This window comes from Podarcis gaigeae, assembly GCF_964106915.1.
Source record: "Podarcis gaigeae genome assembly, chromosome: 8".
NCBI classification, from domain to species: domain Eukaryota; kingdom Metazoa; phylum Chordata; class Lepidosauria; order Squamata; family Lacertidae; genus Podarcis; species Podarcis gaigeae.
This window is the reverse complement of record NC_139684.1, coordinates 67,545,849-67,565,707: the sequence shown is the minus strand read 5'-3', so window position 1 is coordinate 67,565,707 and position 19,859 is coordinate 67,545,849. Positions and strand designations below refer to the sequence as shown.

The 19,859-nt window shown below is 45.8% G+C and overlaps 1 protein-coding gene across 7 annotated transcripts in view; it reads right to left on the bottom strand.

Annotated features, from left to right (window-relative positions):
- The window catches only part of PTPRU (protein tyrosine phosphatase receptor type U), a 369,964-nt gene that overhangs the window by 299,717 nt on the left and 50,388 nt on the right, over positions 1-19,859 (bottom strand). The gene's annotated exons all lie outside the window — the stretch shown is intronic.

The following is a 19,859-nucleotide window of genomic DNA, read 5'->3' as shown; positions in this document are numbered from 1 at the left end:
TGGAAAAGACCCTGATGTTGGGAAAGATGGAGGGCACAAGGAGAAGGGGACAACAGAGGACAAGATGGTTCGACTTCTGCTGTTTTTCTTTGGGTTTCCTCTTAATTGCTGTTGCCATTGTCTTTCCTTTTTAAAAATCTACTGTAGCTTTTATCTGCTGCTTTATTTATCGTGTGTGTTTATCTCATCCTATTGTTTGGGCTGCATATTTTATGGGATTTTAATGTTTCTTATTGTCGGCTAATTAAGCTAAGCTTATTCTAACTGCTTCTTACCGGAGCTAACATGCAAAAAACAAAAATAGTAATTGTCAACCTACCCTTTCTTTCCCCATACATAAGCAGGGATCTTATTGATCTCACCTCCTAACTTGAGCATTCAGGGTTATGAAACTCAGGACTGCATCCCATGCTATTCTGACACAGAGTAGATGAATTAAAGTTCATAAACACGGCTATCTTTAGTTCATGGTCCCCCTCTGAGTGCAACTTAAAGGTAAAGGTACCCCTGCCCGTACGGGCCAGTCTTGACAGACTCTGGGGTTGTGCGCCCATCTCACTCAAGAGGCCAGGGGCCAGCGCTGTCCGGAGAAACTTCCGGGTCACGTGGCCAGCGTGACATTGCTGCTCTGGCGAGCCAGAGCCACACACGGAAACGCCGTTTACCTTCCCGCTGGTAAGCGGTCCCTATTTATCTACTTGCACCCGGAGGTGCTTTCGAACTGCTAGGTTGGCAGGCGCTGGGACCGAGCAGCGGGAGCGCACCCCGCCGCAGGGATTCGAACCGCCGACCTTTCGATCGGCAAGTCCTAGGCGCTGAGGCTTTAACCCACAGCGCCACCTGCGTCCCTTGAGTGCAACTTAGTTGGATGCAAACTTCATTGCAGGACTCCACCCATGGAAGCAACATTCATTAGGAGAGTATCTTGCTTTGCACATAGAACATTCCCAGTTCAGACCCTGGAACTTAGAAAGCTGAGGAAATAATATTCTGTTTTAGTTTTTTTTTAACTTTGGTATGTTTTAAAGTAGGGTTGTATTTTTTTCTTGATTTTCTTGTTTTATCTTTTTTGTAAACAACTTTGAGGCTTTTTTAAAAAAATCAAGTGGTGTATACATTTTGCGAAATAAATAAATTGCTTTGCAAAAAAAATGCATATTAGGCGAAACTGCATACAAACAGAAATTCACACTTAAATGCTGGTGATTCATCATGAGGAAATCTGCAAGCTGATGTCAAAACATGGGGAAATGAAGATAATGTTGGAAAAATAAGGAACTAAAGCAACATTCGCATCATCCATTTAAACCAGGATGATGCCACTTCAAACAGCCGCTGCTTCACTCAAAGAATTCTGGGGACGGTAGGTTTTTTTAAGGGTGCTGAGAGTCGTTAAGAGATTCCTAATTCCCAATGGAAAGAGAGATTGGTTGTTAAACAACTCCGGTAAATGTAGCTCTGTGAGGGGAAATGAGGGTTTCCTCACAACTCTCAGCACCCTTAACAAACTACAGCTCTCGACCACAGGTATGAAGTTTATAGCATGTAATGCCTTAAGAGAGAATATAATGAAAATGATCTACAGGTGGTACATGACACCAGTCAAGCTTGCAAAAATTTACCATTTGCCCGATAATAAATGTTGGAAATGTAATGAGACTGAAGGTACATTCTTTCACCTTTGGTGGACATGCCCAAGGATTAAGACTTTCTGGGAGATGATCTATAACGAAATGAAAAAGGTATTTAAATATACCTTTCTGAAGAAACCAGAGGCCTTTCTCCTGGGCATGGTCGGCCAATCGGTGTTAAAGAAGGATAGAACCTTTTTTATGTATGCTAAAACAGCAGCAAGAATACTTATTGCAAAGCACTGGAAGACACAAGATCTACCCACCCGGGAAGAATGGCAGATGAAGTTGATGGATTACAAGGAACTGGCGGAAATGACTGGCAGAATCCGAGACCAGGGAGAAGAGTCGGTGGAAGAAGATTGGAAGAAATTTAAAGATTATTTACAGAAACATTGTAAAATTAATGAATGTTAAAAGGATGTTGGAATGAAGTTATATGGCTTTAGCAGAAATGCTATAAAGAATTAAGTAAAAATAGATTGTTAATGGGCTAAAGGGGGAAAAGTAAGGTTAGATTGTGTCAAGACAAATTATAGGACAAAAACTTAGAAAGATGGAAAGGATTTGCTGAAATAGCTAACTGAACTAGAATACAAAAAAGGGAGGTGTGAGGAGGTCACTGAAACAAGTAAATGAAAGATAAGTTATGGGAATATTCAATGTGTTTTTAATTGTTTCTGTTTTTGTTTTTGTTTTGTTAAGATAAGTAGTGTTCTCTGTTTTTTTTTCTTTATTGTAATGTATTGTTTTGTTTTGTTCAACTTTGTTTTTTCTTTTTTCTTTCTGTAATCCTTAAACCTTTAATAAATATTACTTTAAAAAAAAACCTACAGCTCTCGGGATTAGTTTTTTGCAGGTTGGGGGCGGGGGGGAGAGCCAGGACTGCTTAAGTAGTATTAAGAATCCTTTAAGTGGATGTTTAAAGAGGTATCATACTATGTGGTCTGAAAGTGACCTGAGAGAAACTGAATCCGACAGATTTGCCCCTTCCTAATCAAAGTAGACAGCTCTCCATGCTCCATTACCACAAGGGACACTGCCCCTTCTGAGGAAAACTACGGCTGAGCTGTTGGGGGCAGCCATCTGGAGAAAGTGACACCTCCACCGTTGGACAGGGAAGGAGAATTTCAGAACGGAATGCCTTGTTAACTCTCAGGGCCGGTCAAACCAGTTTGGGTGAAACAAGAGACCACAATGGGAAGGCTGGGCAAAGGCCAGGCCTGCTTCCTGGTGAGGTTTAAAGAGATTTCACAGAGGCATTTCATTTGGAGGTTAATAAAGACAGAGAACACTTGCTCTCTTTGTTTCACTATGACAGGCTCCTGCGCTGGCTTCCAGCTGAACGCAAAGCCATCCATTTATGGCTCTTTGGCATCTTCAAAGGCTGGTACATAGATGATTATTTTTTACATCCAGGGACAGATCCTAGAAACTGAAGCCCTATGAAGTACAGGGGACTTAAGAGCCAATGGTTTCCCAGTTGACACTACAGGCAAGAGCCGGTTTATTTGCAAAATCACCTTATGCCGTGTATGTTCACTTGACTGCTTTGATCTGCAGAACTGGCACAGTTACAGCTGCAACACAATACCTGGCCTGCACTTGTAAGAAATTGATCTTTAAGTATAGCAGAACTTGGGAACTCCCAAACTATTGGCATCAGGCAGCCGCCTTTGCTGTACTCTTTTCCAGTGCCTGCTTGAAATATTGGGGTGTTGATGCTGCGAACCCCTCCATCATAGGCTCAGGTTGTATATATGCTGTACCTCATTTCCACAAGGAAACACACACCCTGGGTGAGCACCCAGGAGCCCTGGAATAGGAACAATATGATTCTTGTATATTGCTGCCTCCTCGCCCCTCCCACTGCCTCCCCCCAAAAAATGGCAATCCAAGCAAAAAAAATGCTATAAATCTTGAAAGAATGCACTGAACTTTTCCGTCTAGAAATGTAATTTTATGAGATCCACATCCCACATGTTGAACTCAGAAACATCTTGTTGCTATATTTTGATTGGATTAAGCAAACATTCATCAACATTGAAATATTCACTCAGGTAATTTCACTAGGTTAGGAGAGGGTATCTTTTCCCCTTAGAATAATACTGAGAAGAATAAACACCTGCTATTTTTGCTATTGGATGCTACATGTTGTTTAAGTAATCATGTATAATATTGAAATGTGTTTTTTCCCTATGTTATTATATTTTTGTTCTGCTATGCTATTATGGCTTTTTTTAGTGTTGTTTGAAATGCATACTTGTTCCTTTGTTGCATGCTGCTTTGAGCTTGATTGTTTTGTGGGAAAGTGGCATAGAAATAAAATGAATTAAGGGCTCTGCCTCTGCTTGGGAGCTGTTTGTGATTTATATGACCAGTCAATCTCATCGTTTAATAATAATAATAATAATAATAATAATAATAATAATAATAATAAATTTATACCCCGCCGATCTGGCTACGTTTCTCCAGCCACTCTGGGCAGCTCCCAACCAAATATTTAAAACACAATACAACATTAAGCATTAAAAACTTCCCTAAACAGGGCTGCCTTCAGATGTCTTCTAAAAGACAGATAGTTGCTTATTTCCTTGACATCTGATGGGAGGGTGTTCCACAGGGTGGGCGCCACTACCGAGAAGGCCCTCTGCCTGGTTCCCTGTAACTTCAATTCTCGTAGTGAGGGAACTGCCAGAAGGCCCTTGGAGCTGGACCTCAATGTTTGGACTGAACGATGGGAGTGGAGACACTCCTTCAGGCATACTGGACCGAGGCCATTTAGAGCTTTAAAGGTCAGCACCAACACTTTGAATTGTGCTTGGAAACTTCCTAAAGAGTGTGGTTTTATCAGGCATTATTTATGAATGCTTGATATACATTGTATAAACATGACCCTTGAAATATATTTTCTTCCTCCTTCTTTTTTAATATTCTTAATATTATTATTATGTTTTTCTTTTTTACTCCTCTTGGCATTTGTGATTATTTTTATTATGTATTTCAGTCTCTTGTATTTGCACATCTTGTTTTTCAAAAATCAAATAAATATATCAGAATCTGGCCCTTGTAACCTGACACACTGCAACCCAGGTGCAGAAGAAAAGCAAACACTACTCCAATTCTGAAGATACAAGCAAGACAAAGACCCACCCATTGTTTTCACGCTTCACACTAGACTTTTTAAGAGCCTCTCCCCTGTAGTTTTCTGGACATATTGTGATTGTTTACTGCAATATCAAAACAGAGAGGGGGAAATCTTGGATTGCTATGTCCATTCATAGCAAACATGGTCAAAACCCTTTGAATCGCAATAGCAGGATACGTATGACACTAACTGAAGCATCACAGCCCTGGGCTTCCTTGCAAGTACCATACTTTTCCGTGTATAAAGCTAGGTTTTTTCATTCAGAAATTATGTTAAAAATTGAGAGTTGTCTTATACACGGATAGTGCAATGTGGGGACGTGGGATTGGTTGCTGCCACGAGTCTGAGATTGTTATTGGTGGCTGTTGCAAGGGCTGGTGTTGATTGGCTGTCACTGTGGCAATTGGGCGGGCAATTTGCTGCTTTTTTCAGTGATGGGACAGAGGATAGGTGGCTTGTGTGACGAGTGCGAGTGGCATTGTGGGTCTGGTGGGTGAGCAATTTTCAGCAACTCTCTCTAAAAAAACCTCAAAAATATGGGCAATCCTCCCCCCCAAAAAAGCTCAAGAACTTTGGGGAATCCCCCCCTCATTTTCTTAATTTTGAGTCCCCAAAGTAGGGGGAGTCTTATACACGGAGGCATGTTATACACAGAAAAATATGGTAAGTTGAAGAGCCAAGGAAAGAAGTGAAGGGTTTTTGTCATACACCAGAAGTAATTCCAGGTTACAGCAAGAGGGCAGGGGGTTACATCCCTTTATATACATGTGAAGCAAACAAACAAGTGTGGGGAACAGAGAGAATCCAGAACATCTCATTTCAGGAAAGCCATGGGCATGTCAGGTTTTACAAGGAAGAATTCCCCATGTCGCCCATTAGTGTAGGTTCTCAGTGCTGAATTTAACAGCCAAGCATGAAGAATAAATCAAGCACTGAGCATTTGTCCTCTCTGTCTCAACTCTCGTCTCATCTTCCTCTCTCAAAAGCTTCCCGGCAAAGTCCCAATAGTTAATAATTGAACTTTTGTGCAAGGACCGTACAGTGTCATTTATTAGTTTTCTGCAGGAAAGCAAAACTAAGCTGCCTAGAGAAGGGGGAGGAAATAAATTCGGTAAAAAAAAAAATCAAGCTTTTAAGGGGGCTGCCTGTCAATTTCTTGATCAAATCAGAGGGCAGGCCTGTCACTGGAAATGAAGGGTCCACACAATGAAACTTGACAGGAAGGGACCAGCCTTAGTCAATTTCCAATATCCAAAGAAATAATTCAGCCTTGAGTGGGAGGGGGAGAAGACGAATGCACAGCTTGAACATTTGCTCTAGAAAGCTGCAAGGCACTCCAGTTAGTCAGGCTTAAAGAAATTATGTAGCCATGGGGAAGGAACATATTTGTCTGATATGTACTTGTCAGATTCTTCCTCAAATAAATCGTTTCTTTGGAATTATCGCAAGAAGCTGACTTACGCTGTCAAACCACTGGTCCATCTAGTTCAGTATTGTCCCTAAATTGACTGGCACCTTCTGCAGCCAACAGAAATGCTCTACCACTAAGTGATGGACCTTCTCGAAAAGAGAAAGGACATTGGTAGCTCACTTATACTGATATCAGACCATTGGTCCATCAACCTCAGTGACTGGAAGCATCTCCCCAAACTCGCAGTCAGGAATGTTTCTCAGCTCTACGTGGAGATGTTGTGGACCAAACTTGAGGTCTTCTGCACACAAGGAACGTGCTCTACCCCACTCTAAGGAGTGCAGGCCAGTTCTGCTATCCAGACCATGATCATAACTATCAGCTCATAGCAAGTGCATCGGTCAGGAAACAGAGAACTTGACCTCCCAAATGGAAGCCATCACAGCATCACTCAGAAATAATAGCCAGTATAGTATAGTATAGTATAGTATAGTATAGTATAGTATAGTGACACGGGTGGCACTGTGGTCTAAACCACTGAGCCTCTTGGGTTTGCTGATCGGAAGGTCAGTGGTTCTCATCCTCACAATGGGGTGAGCTCCGGTTGTTCGGTTCCCAGCTCCTGCCAACCTAGCAGTTCGAAAGCACACCAAAAAGTGCAAGTAGATAAATAGGTACCACTCCGGCAGGAAGGTAAACGGTGTTTCTGTGCTCTGCTCTGGTTTCACCAGAAGCAGCTTAGTCATGACCTGGAAAAACTCTCTGCAGACAAACGTCAGCTCCCTCAGCCAGTAAAGCGAGATGAGCGCACAACCCCAGAGTCATCTGCGACTGGACTTAACTGTCAGGGGTCCTTTACCTTTACCTTTTTTATTCTATAGTTACTAAGAATTCTCAGTACTCCTTGGGCTGTTTTGAGGGGCGTTTTCCTCCCTTAGACTAGGAGTGGAGAACATTTGACCCTCCAGAGGTTGCTGAGCTACAGCTCCCATAATCCCTGGCCATGCTTGTGAAGGCTGTGGGAATTATAGTTCAGCAACTTCAGTAGCACCAGAGGTTCCCTATTCCTGCCCTAGATTCATCCTCCTGCAAGTCTGGCAAATACGTCCCCTCTTCAGCACGGATGGTGCCATTTTGGTTACATAAGCAACTCACCTCTGAACATGAGCGATAGAGGGAGGATGGCAGCCAACTATGCCACGCTCAGAGTAGATTCACCAATGGACTCGGGCTAATAAAGTCTATTGATTTCAATAGGTTTGAGTGTGATATAATTGGATACAACTCAATTTTTCTGATTGCAAGTGGAGGCAGGAAATAAGCAAGACAGGCAATAGCTGGGGTCAACTAAGGCCACTTTTAGTTTACAACAAAACAGGTGTGCGTGGAAGGAAAATGTGTGGGGGTCTTCTTTTTCCAAACAGGCTGTTAAGCTAGATTTCATGGCTGAGCTAAGCCCTGCCTCTTCAGATGAGCAGAGAAGCCTTCCTGGTTCACGCCCCCTCGGCGACCCACAAAAGGGGATGTTGGGGATACCCCAGTTGGTGCCTGCCATCATTTCTCTGCTTCCAGCCAGTCCATGACATCACTCTGTGTGATCGCTAGAACAAAACCCGTACTCATCCCCCAAAAAGACAGGGAAGAGAGAGGAGCTGGCTTAGATCCCATAGTGAGAACCACCCCTGCGCACTAGTGCAACAGGCATCTACATGCCACGCCCCATATGGGTCCCCACCTGGTCCTCTCCAAATGGCATTCCCACCCCCCTTCCCCATAAGATCCCATCTATAACAACTGCAAGCTTGCAGGCAGGGAATATGCGTTCTTTGTCATCTTTATGGGGCGCCGAGAAAACTTTAGCACTTTATTCGCAAATAAACAAAACATAAAGCTAAATAACCAGGTCTAAAGAGTTGTCTTCCAGGGGGTGACATCTGGCATTCTGAGCCATTGGTGTGTTTTAATTTTCACAGCAGAAGGTGCATGCCTAATATCTGTGCAATCCCCGAGCTAGCCACAGTTCAGAGAAGTACCCAACGTGGCTACTTATGCATCACACAGAGAGAGAAAGAGGGGGGATGAGGGCAGAGCTTTGCATTAAATTTCCATATGTTAATTTGCACGGCCAGATGCCGCTTAGAAATTAATACTGCGGTTTAAATAGAAAACATAGTGGGGACGGCTGTGACCAGGTGGACCATGAACCTCTTCAATCTGCTATCCAGGTGTTGCTTTGCTGATGGACAACTTCAAGGTCTCTGCTCTTTCTCCTTAGGGCTATCTTTAAAGTGGACTGTTGACAGGAGGCAGTGATGGCCGCTAAGTTAGATGGCTTTAAAAGTGGGTTAGACAAATGCATGGAGGAGAAGGCTATACGTGGCTATTAGACATCATGCCTCCAAAATTCTAGATCACTTGCTTGGTGATAACTCTGGAGACAGGGTGCTTTGCTGCCCAGCCTGAGCCTGTTCTGCCTTTCCTCCTAGGAGCTCAAAGGAGCAGAGGAACAAAGGAAGCTGCCTTGCTGAATCATGGAGGAGAGGGCTAATGATGGCTACTAGCTATGATGCCTCTGTACAACCTCCACAGTTGGAGGCAGCAATGCATGCACACGAAAGCTCATACCAAGAACAAACTTAGTTGGTCTCTAAGGTGCTACTTGAGACTCTTGAGAGTCCCATGGACTGCAAGAAGATCAACCCTATCCATTCTTAAGGAAATCAGCCCTGAGTGCTCACTGGAAGGACAGATCCTGAAGCTGAGGCTCCAATACTTTGGCCACCTCATGAGAAGAGAAGACTCCCTGGAAAAGACCCTGATGTTGGGAAAGATGGAGGGCACAAGGAGAAGGGGACGACAGAGGGCGAGATGGTTGGACAGTGTTCTCAAAGCTACCAGCATGAGTTTGACCAAACTGCAGGAGGCAGTGGAAGACAGGAGTGCCTGGCGTGCTCTGGTCCATGGGGTCACAAAGAGTCGGACACGACTAAACGACTAAACGACTAAACAACAACAAAAGGTGGTACTGGAAGGAATTTTTTTACTTTGTTTCGACTACGGCAGACCAACACGGCTACCTACCTGTAACTAGATTCTAAATGTCAGTTGCTGGAAACCAAAGGAGGGGAGAGTCTTGGGCTCAAATCCTGCGTTCTGGTTTCCCACAGGCATCTGGTGGATCACTGTGAGAATATGATATTTGGACTAGATGGGCCATTGTCCTGATCCACCAGGCTCTTCTTATGTCCTTATGATAGAGACCCCCGTCTGCACCCTACATTTATAGCACATTTAAACCACCAGTTGTGGCTCCCCCTAAAGAACCCAGAGTGGTTGAACAGTCAAGCCTTCTTCCCAGGTAACTCTGGGAATTGTAGCTCTATAGGGGGGACAGGAGATTCCTAACAACTCCCAGCATCTTTTACAAACTTCAGCTCCCGGAATTCTATTGGGGGAGCCTTGATTGTTTAAAGTGGTATGATAGCGCTCTAAATGTATGGTGCCGATGGGACTGCTAAGCTACTGGGAATTGTCCAATAAAACGTATTTATGTGACTTTTCTTGCTTTTTTCATAGTTATGTATTGGAAACTGTCTTGGAATTGTTAATAGAAGGTGATTTTAAAATGGTTTAAATAAATAAAGGAAGGGAAAGGTTGCAGTGAGAGAGAGAGAGAGAGAGAGAGAGAGAGAGAGAGAGACCCAATGGGAATGTGTGTCTCTTTTTGTTGCACATTTCTTTCCAAAATAGGCAGATCATTTCTCAGAGTCTCCAATCCCCCCCCCCCCCAGGCACTGATTCTCACATCCAGATGTCATACATTTTAAAAGACCATTTGAGAAACTAATTTTGTTATTCCCCAAATTGGAGGGAACATGTAATGGTAAAATTTGGTGTGTGGTTTTTTTTTTAAAAAGGCTCCCTTGCTCCCAGCAATAACAGAGAAATTAGCTTTTGTTTGCATATGCTTTGATTGCTTTTGCCATTTGTCAACAATTGATTTTCCTTCCCACTCTGAATATTAACGAGACTCTTTTGTTCATGCCCTGCTTAGCACGGAAACCATCACAATTCTTGAAGAGGCTGAAATTAATTGTTCGAGTGCAACCACGAGGGGGCGCTGGTGGCCCAGTGTTTGGTAGATTCTTTCAGAGCTATGGGGTATTTCTGCCAGCTCCCCTCCCATTCTCTCAGCACCTTGTATTTCTTCCATGAAGAAAACTGAGCAAAAAGGGAACAAATATTAAGGCAGTATATAATAATAAAAACTACATACTCGTAGACACACACTTGCCGCCCCCTAATGCTGAGCATCCAAGAGGCAATACAAAATAGCGAGGAGGGAAGGGGTCTTCATTTCTGGAAAAAGGTATGTGATAAGCAAGCCTTGCTGCATATTAGCAATATATCATTGCAATCTATTACGGGCAAGAAAGCAGTTGGAAGCCACTATTGGGCATGTTTAGAAGTCACAAGCTGAAACACCAGAAAGAAAATTATTTTCCAAATAACTTGTAGCAGGGAGGAACATTTTTCCCCCTTCTCACAAAAAAGACAAAAAAGCAGTATGAGCAGAAGAACTGGCTAGGGCAGCCTGGTAATCGGGATTTGTGGGGCATCTATATCTCCTGGACCTGCCTGCCTCAATGCATTCTGTGCCAGTTGCGGTTCTCGAAGGCTGCATCTACACTACAGCCTTAAGCTAGTTTAATACTCATGCTTTCGGATGCAGCTTGGCAAGTGTAGCTCTTTGAGGCAGGGTCAAAGATCTCCAACAGCCCCTCACTAACTACAATTCCCAGGACACACTGGGAGAAGACACAACAGTAACATTGGCTCAGCACAATCAAGTCTGTAGTGAAAATACGCCGCAGTTAACACATGAATAACTCGCGCAGTTCACATGTGACATCTGGAGTGGAAATAATGGCCAATGCTCTCCTCCCATAGACCTGCTGCTGCTTGTCAGCTGTACTTGGTTTTCGATCACCAGTCTTACTTGTGAAATGGCCCCTCTCCATGCTGTCGACATGTGCTGAATTCGGAGATCCCAAACATCTTATTAATTGGGGAGTGTGATGTGCACTGCGGCGATCAAAAGCTCACACTTCTCCAGGTGCGAAAACAAAACAATGCTTTCAAATTGATTTTGGAAATACTCGCTACAAACCGGCTGGTGGAGCATGCCCAAAACAAGCAGCCCTCTGCCAAACATAAGAGGACACACGGCAGCTGAGATGGTCACAACCACAGAGATCCCAGAGGAATATAATTTTGTCTCTTTGTTTGCCCATCTTCCCCACTTGGCTTCTCAGTTCATGGTTTTAATATCCTCTCTTCCTGGACTGGCTTCTCTCCATCCACATGAGGTGACGAGTGACCCATAGCGGGGATCGAGGCTGAGATTTTAAAACAGGCCTCCCTGTTTAAAAATTCTTCAAACAAGAAAACCTAGCTACGTGCCCTGATCCTAAATACTGGCAGGCAAGTCTAACCTAAGGCTCATTTAGGTAAAGGTAAAGGGACCCCTGACCATTAGGTCCAGTCGTGCCCGACTCTGGAGTTGCGGCGCTCATCTCGCTTTATTGGCCAAGGGAGCCGACGTACGGCTTCCGGGTCATGTGGCCAGCATGACTAAGCCGCTTCTGGTGAACCAGAGCAGTGCACGGAAACGGCGTTTACCTTCCCGCCAGAGAAGGCTATTTATCTACTTGCACTTTGACATGCTTTCGAACTGCTAGGCTGGCAGGAGCAGGGACCGAGCAACGGGAGCTCACCCCATCACAGGGATTCGAACCGCCGACCTTCGGATCGGCAAGTCCTAGGCTCTGTGGTTTAACCCACAGCGCCACCTGCATCCCTAAGGCTCATTCACATGGTCCAGTTCAGCCCCTGATGACACACAATGTAGGACCAATTCATACAGTGGCAGCATTGCAGCAGGAGCCAACCAGGACTGAAAGCTCATGAAAATTGAAAAAAACATGGATAAAACAAAGACAGATAAAAACATATAAAAGTTTAACAGTTAAAGGGTAATTAAATTGCAATAGGATTTCAGAAAAAACAATAAAAAAACAAATCTGTTAAAACACAGAGAGTAAAAATAGCACAGCACTGTTAGAAGTCCTTTCCTTAAAAGCAGTCAGTTCCCCAAACCCTGGCAAGAATAGGACAGCCTTCACTTGCTGGCAGAAGGGCAACAAGGAGGGAGCCCATCTGGCTTCACAAGGAAGTGAGCTCTGATGCCTGGGTACAACCACCAAGAAGGTCCTCTCTTGTGTTGCCTTCAAACATGCTGGTGTGACCGGGACAAAGGCCTCTGCAAAAGAACTCAGAGCCTGCGTAGCTTCCTAGAATCACAGATTTGAAAAGCTGGAAGGGACCCTGAGGATCTGTCATGAAAATCTTCTCAATATTGATCCAGAGTAGATTCCAATATATAGTTAGCAAAGTAAAAACTTAAACACGTTGCAGGATTCCCAAAAATAGACCAAGGGCAATTAATATTTCATCCAGCAGAGCTTTACTGCTGCTGAAGGCAACTGAGCATAATGGTCACAAATCCAACACATTCAGGATTGGTACTGTCCATATGAAAACCAGTTGCAGGAGACTTAACTTAAACTTACAATAACTTATAATAAGACTAAATCTTAACACTAAGCATACTATGTACAGAACACCACACCAGAAGGAAAAGAGAAAGTGAAACCCAGGCTCCTTCTGGCCTTACTTTTATAGTCAGCATGACCTTGACAGAAAAGATAACAGCACCAGTTTAAGCCAGCTGTACTCAGCTTCTCTGAAGGAATAACCCAAACATCATGAACCTTCTGCTTCTTTCTTTCACACATAGAAGCTTCCGGAACCCTCTTGAATTGATTAGAATAGCAAAGATCTCTGTGCAGCAGATCAATACTTTCTGCACTAAGAAACAGCGGCGGAGCAAGCTGATTGGGCGTCTGAGGTGGTGCGTGTGCCCTGCGCCCAGGGGCAAGCCAGGGCAGGACGTTCTGCGGTGCCTCCGAGGAGTCTGCCTGCCTCCTCCCTCTCAGCTGCCCTACAGCTGAGGGGGAGGCTGCAGGCAGACCGTTTGGGGCAGCGCAGAGCCTGTGGGCACCCAAGCCACCGCATCACTCCCAGGAGTGGTATTTTGTCACACAGCCCCTCAGTGGTGACACCCGGGGTAACCTGCCCCCACCGCACCCTCTTCCTCCACCCCTGCTAAGAATGCAAACTGACAGAATCATGTAGTCCAGGCATGTCCAAAGTCTGTTTTGGGGACCTAATCCAGCCTGCTGGTTGGTTTAATCTGGCCCCTGTGGCAGTGTTTATCTCCTAGGGTAAAATCTTAAAAAAAAACCTCAACAATTTCAATCCTTTGAAAATGTCAACAACTCTGGTTGGCCCTTTGGTCGGGTCCCCTGGCCCTTCACTTCATCAAATCTGGCCCCCTTTGAAAAAAAATTGGACACCACTGATTCTAGTCCAGACCCCTGCAATGCAGGAATATACAGCTATGTGGAGATCAAACCTGCAACCTTGGCATTATCAGCACCATGCTGTAACCAACGGAGCTATCCAGTCCAGGAACACAGTCTTTCAGATACCTGAAGCCTAAGCTGTGTAGGGCTTAAGGATAAACACGCATGCATGTGAATCATTGAGGAGAATTCAAGAGAACTGGCGGCGTGGGGGGGGGGGAATCTTCTCAGTCTCTCCCTTTTAGTTATGCCTTGCAAAGGAAAGGGCTTTTAAGCAGCGCCGATCGAAAAGTGTGGGTGGGCTCGCATGAGAAGAACCATTCGCTATCCTGTGACACACGAAGCCAAACCTATTTTCCACTTGTGGCGCTGAGGCTTTGCACAATCCCTGTTCAATGACAACTGTCTGCACAGCCGCAAGCACCAATTCATGCCAAGTGGTTACTCAGACAAGGCACCCCACTTGTGTTCAAGCCCCTCGATTTTGTAACTCAAGTGCGGCCCGTCTGCTGCAGTCCTAAACGCTTCCCTTTTATTGCCACTTCACGCCGAAATGGTCCACATCAAACCAAGAGCAGGAAATTGAACCTAGCAAACTTTCAACTGAATAATACCGGAACAATAACTGCTTGCCTGGTGCCCTTTCCCTTGATATTTAATGAAAGATACCTGTGGGAGTGAGGGAGAAGAGAGAGCCAGCTAAACACATACATACATAACAGACATGGGGGAAGGAAAGGGCTCTAGTTCAGTGGCAGAGCATCTGTTTTGCATGTAGAAGGTCCCCAGTTCGATCCCCACCGTCTCCAAGCAGGGCTGGGAGAGACCCCTGTCCAATACAGTGGTACCTCGGGTTACATACGCTTCAGGTTACATACGCTTCAGGTTACAGACTCTGCTAACCCAGAAATAGTGCTTCAGGTTAAGAACTCTGCTTCAGGATGAGAACAGAAATTGTGCTCCGGCAGCGCGGTGGCAGCAGGGGGCCCCATTAGCTAAAGTGGTGCTTCAGGTTAAGAACAATTTCAGGTTAAGTCCGGACCTCTGGAACGAATTAAGTACTTAACCCGAGGTACCACTGTACTCTGGAGAGCTGCTGCAGGTCAGAGTGGACATTACTGAGCAAGATGAACTAATGGTCTGACTACTCAGGGCTACTCAGTGGCAGAGGAACCCTCTCCGGCACCCGGGGCGGGACGCCGAGGGGTGGGGCAGCCCGTACAGAGTGTGCATGTGTGGCATCTGTACAGAGTGCACACACACAGCGACTGTACAGGCTGCTATGCATGTGCAGTCCATACGGGCCACCGCACGAGCGGCAGCCATACGGAGTACACATGTGTGGCAGTCCGTGCGGGATGCCGCACATGCGCAGTTCGTACAGGGTGGCAGCCATACGGGCTGCTGCTTGTACGGCAAGCGGCATCCCGTACACACTGCGCATTTGCAGCATCCCGTATGGTCACCATGCAAGAGGCAGCCCAGGTGGACGGTGCGCGAGAGCGGCAGCCTATACGGACGCCACGCAAGTGACGCCCATACGGACTGTGAGCACCCTCAGCTGCTCTACAGCTGGGGGGAGGCAGGAGCCATCTTGTCCCCCCCCCCCAGAGTGGCACCCGGGGTGGCCTGCCCCCTCCACCCCCTACTTTGTATGCCCCTGGGGCTACTTCCTTTGCATGCAGAAAAATCCCAGGTTCAGTCTCCAGCCATGGTTGGGAATGTCCAACCCTGCCTGAAGCTGCTGCCGGTCAGTGTAGATAATCCTAAAATAGGTGGACCAGTATCCCTGCTTTCCACCCTACCATCCCCAACGGGCACCAGGCACTGCTAGCAGCATTCAGTGCGGCATCTGCATTCTGTGTAATCTCACCTTTTCACTTTGGGGGGGTCAATTTCTTTTATTAAACTTTGAAATCTTTACATATATATTCCAAATTTGTTGTGCATTTCTCTTTAAACTTTGACTTCCTGCCTTTCCCTCCATGCTGTTCATAATCCCATCCCATTTATATACTGCATTCCAATAAACATTTCAATTAAGGCATATTCTTCTATTTCATATGTTATGAATCTTCTACTGGTGCTCATATTTCAAATCCTGCTTACGATTTCATGTGATTATGGTATTTTTTCAGATATTCCAAAAAGGGCTTCCATTCTTCCATGAATAGTCCATCATGTTGGTTTCTACTTTTTCACTTTTTAAAGGCTATATGATTTGCACAAACCACCAACTTGGTCAGTTATTCTCCAAAGCTGAAAGACGCCCTGGGAATATTTTGCAACAGGGGGACATGAATTTTACTATTTATTCTCTGGGTTCAGCCCATCATAGCTTGGCAGGAGAAATAGCCACCACCAACAGAAAGGAGTAATTTTGCACACACAATATGTTATTAAAAAATTGACTTTAATAAAACAACAACAACAAGAAAGCTTTCCTGACACATCGAGTCCACCCCAACTCAGACCATCCTTGCTTGATATTGTCATAACAAAGAAAAGTCAACTAGGATTATCACCGGGTGTAAAAATCAATAGGACATTATCGCTCAACCAAACAGAGCCAGAAAACTGTCTGCTACAAAGAGTTGTAAATACAGAGAGAGGAAAACCTGGAGGGACACACACACACACACACACACACACACACACACAATCCAGAAGAGAGTAGACTGCAAAGCCAACAGCCACTCTGAGTCTCAAAAGGGACCGGTCACTGTTATTCTCATTTGAAAGCTAGGAGGCGGATGCACAATTCTGTCACACCTTGGATGAGTAATTAGCACTGTCTCGTTTCCTACCCACCCACGGTAATAACTGCACATCACACTGTGAAAACCCATCTAGTAAACAGAACACTATCCTTAGACGTAAACAGTCGCCTCCAAGGAATGCCAGCATTCGCAGAAATGGGGCCCGCAGCAAAATGTTGCAGCATGATGGAACACGCCATTCCCTCTTCCAGTGGCAGATCTTGGGGTCTTTAATTTCAGCGGTGCCCTGTGCAGCACCCAAATTTGATGCCCCTCCACCTCTCATGCTCCACTGTAAATAATAGCTGTGGGGTCCCTGGCAGCACCCTAAGGTTCCACGCCCAGCATGACTGAACCAGTTGCACTTCCCTAAATCACCCTCTGCCTCTCCCATTCCATTTCCTGTTCATTCATCTCCCAATCAGTCAGTTGGTATTCCAGTGTCACTGAGCATGCTCAGTTCTCACGGAGGTGTTTTGGGGGTCCCATCATTTAGTTTTGCTTGTTTGTTTGTTTTTGTAGTTCTGCAAATTTTGGTATATACAGTGGTACCTCAGGTTACATACGCTTCAGGTTACATATGCTTCAGGTTACAGACTCCGCTAACCCAGAAATATTACCTCGTGTTAAGTACTTTGCTTCAGGATGAGAACAGAAATCGTGCTCCGGCGGCACGGCAGCAAAAGGAGGTCCCATTAGCTAAAGTGGTGCTTCAGGTTAAGAACAGTTTCAGGTTAAGTACAGACCTCCGGAACAAATTAAGTACTTAACCTGAGGTACTACTGTACACCCCAAGCCTGCTGATATCTCCCTCTTAAATGTGGTTGGTGCCGTTCTGGCTACACGAGGACCAATGCTTGGAGAACTAAGACCACTGTTAGTAGCTGTTAGGTGTGGGGTTTCTTTGACCCACCAGCTGTGGCTGAGTCATCCCTAGCAAGTGCAGCCAATAGCCAGGGGTGATGGGAGATGTAGTTCAGCACCATCCTCTCTATCAGGCTGGGGTGAGGTGGCATCATCTGTGGGCCCCTGGCAGGATGTTAAGTGCTGCTTCCAGTTCTGTCCAGAGCACCTAAAAACTCTCCAAGCATTGCCCAACGGGACTCTGGCATTCCAGATGAGCAGCTACTGCTGCGGGAACTGGCAGCGAACGTTCACCAAGTCTGTCTTGCTGAAACAAGCGTGCCCGTCTCAAGCCTCCTGAGTGCCAGTCATCCACCCTTCGCTCTGTGGCACAGCACATGCCATCAAGCAAGAGCATCACAGAGGAAATGATTGTGCCACTCAGACGAGGCTGCCAGGCATGCTAATTAGCATTCATTAATGCCACTATTGTTTTAAGGCTCAAAAAGAAGAAATGCTGATGCTAATCCCACAGGCGTCCACATACACCCTGCTCCCAAAATCTCTCAGCTGGAGCTAACAGTGCTACCCCGGAGCTCAGAAATCTGGGCACCAGAGAGGACACACACGCACAGAGAGTCTGGAAAATAAAGCCATGCCATCCTCTTGCTCTGCGTAGATGCATGAACAGACACCTGCCTGCCCTCAGGAAGGGGAAATAACCTTTGAAGGGCAAGCATTCACAGGGAACAAACCTGAAGCTGCGAGGCTCACAGTGGGGCAACGCCGTGCGGTTGATCAGCAAAACACCATATGCTATTGTTTTCTCAAATGCGGCCACCAGGTATTTGAGACGGAGCCACTAAGGCACGGAGGCAGGAGCAAGGGCAGGCTGGAAGGAAACAGATGGGACAAAAAAAATAAAAATAAAAGAGAGGGAAGCTGGTATGGCAGCAGGAGTAATAAGGAATGGCTGCAGGAGGATTGGACTGAACCAGAGTTCAAGGGTAGAGAGCACATGCCTTCCATGGAAATAAAATAGGGACGTGGGCTCCCAATAAGTCACCAGTTTGTTTCCAGGCCCAATATAAGGTGTTCACATTAGTGTTTAAAGCCCTAAGGACTCATGCCCTAACTATCTGGGTATGCTGCCTCCTGCCCTTCCAGACACTGCGATGGGCAGAGATAGTATACTGTATTTTATGCTGTTTTTTGTTGTATCACAATTAAGTGTTTTAAATTTGTTGTTAGCCACCCTGAGCCTGGTTTTCTGAACCGGTAAGGGCAGGGAATTAAAAAAAAAAATTACAGGTAGTACTTCGGGTTAAGTACTTCATTCATTCCGGAGGTCCGTTCTTAACCTGAAACTGTTCTTAACCTGAAGCACCACTTTAGCTAATGGGGCCTCCTGCTGCCGCCGCCGCACCACTGGAGCACGATTTCTGTTCTCATCCTGAAGCAAAGTTCTTAACCCGTGGTATTATTTCTGGGTTAGCGAAGTCTGTAACCTGAAGCGTATGTAACCTGAAGCGTATGTAACCCAAGGTACCACTGTATTATTATTATTATTGTTATCTTGGCATTTATTACATTATGGCACCTGGGGTGAACCACAAAATGGTGCCTCTCCCTGCCAGGGAAGAGAGAGGGGGTAAAGATCTACATTGGGAACAATAGCGGAAGGAGACCAACAGCGCCTCTTCTTCGCCAGGAGGCCACTGTAGAGGTGGCATGAGAGGGGCCTGCTGAGGTGGTGGCAAATCCAGCCTCTACGGAGCGTGCAGCCACAGCATCAGCAGCGGCCAATGCAGGGCTGTCTTTAGCATATGCACCGCCGGGGTGCAAAGATCCACCCCGCGCACCACCCTGGGGGGGGCAGGTCAAAATTGTTGAGTTTTGGGGGGGGCGCAGCTCCCAGTCTTCTCACATTTTTGAGATCATGTGAAAATGAAAGACATCACTAGGGGGTGGCGCCGGATACATTGATGCTGCAGCTCTTCCGCAAAAGAGAATGGAAATGACCCAGCGATCGCGGTCGACCGGTTGAACATCCCAGAGAGCTTAGGCAGCTTCAGCGGCGGACGCCTGGCGCCCCACAGAATTTGGCGCCTAGGTGCACCACACCCCTTGCACCCCTAGGTAAAGACGGCCCTGGGGCAATGCATTCCTTGGAGGCAAGATCTGCTGCCTCCGTGGATTCTGCCGGCTGAAGCAGTCGCCTCACTTTGCCCCGTGAGTGGGCCAGCTTTACCTCTTGGTAGTTCCTTCTCCCTCAGAAGCTCAGGGTGGGTGGCAGCTTGGGAGAGGCCATTCCATGCGACAGCCCCAAAGTTGTGTAACCCGCCTTCACCACAGGGGTATGTCCGGAGATGTCATTATACAGTTTGCAGTGAATGATGAAGATGTACCCCTTTACTTGACACTATTTTCAGGACCCACATATTGTTTTGCGACTGCGTTTTTTGCCATTGTGAGTTCTTAAAGCTGCTTTCAATGGGGCTTTATAAATTGAATACGAATAAATGGATTCCTCCCCCGCCCCCTTCCTTGCACCTACACTCCAACTCAGCAATTATGCTT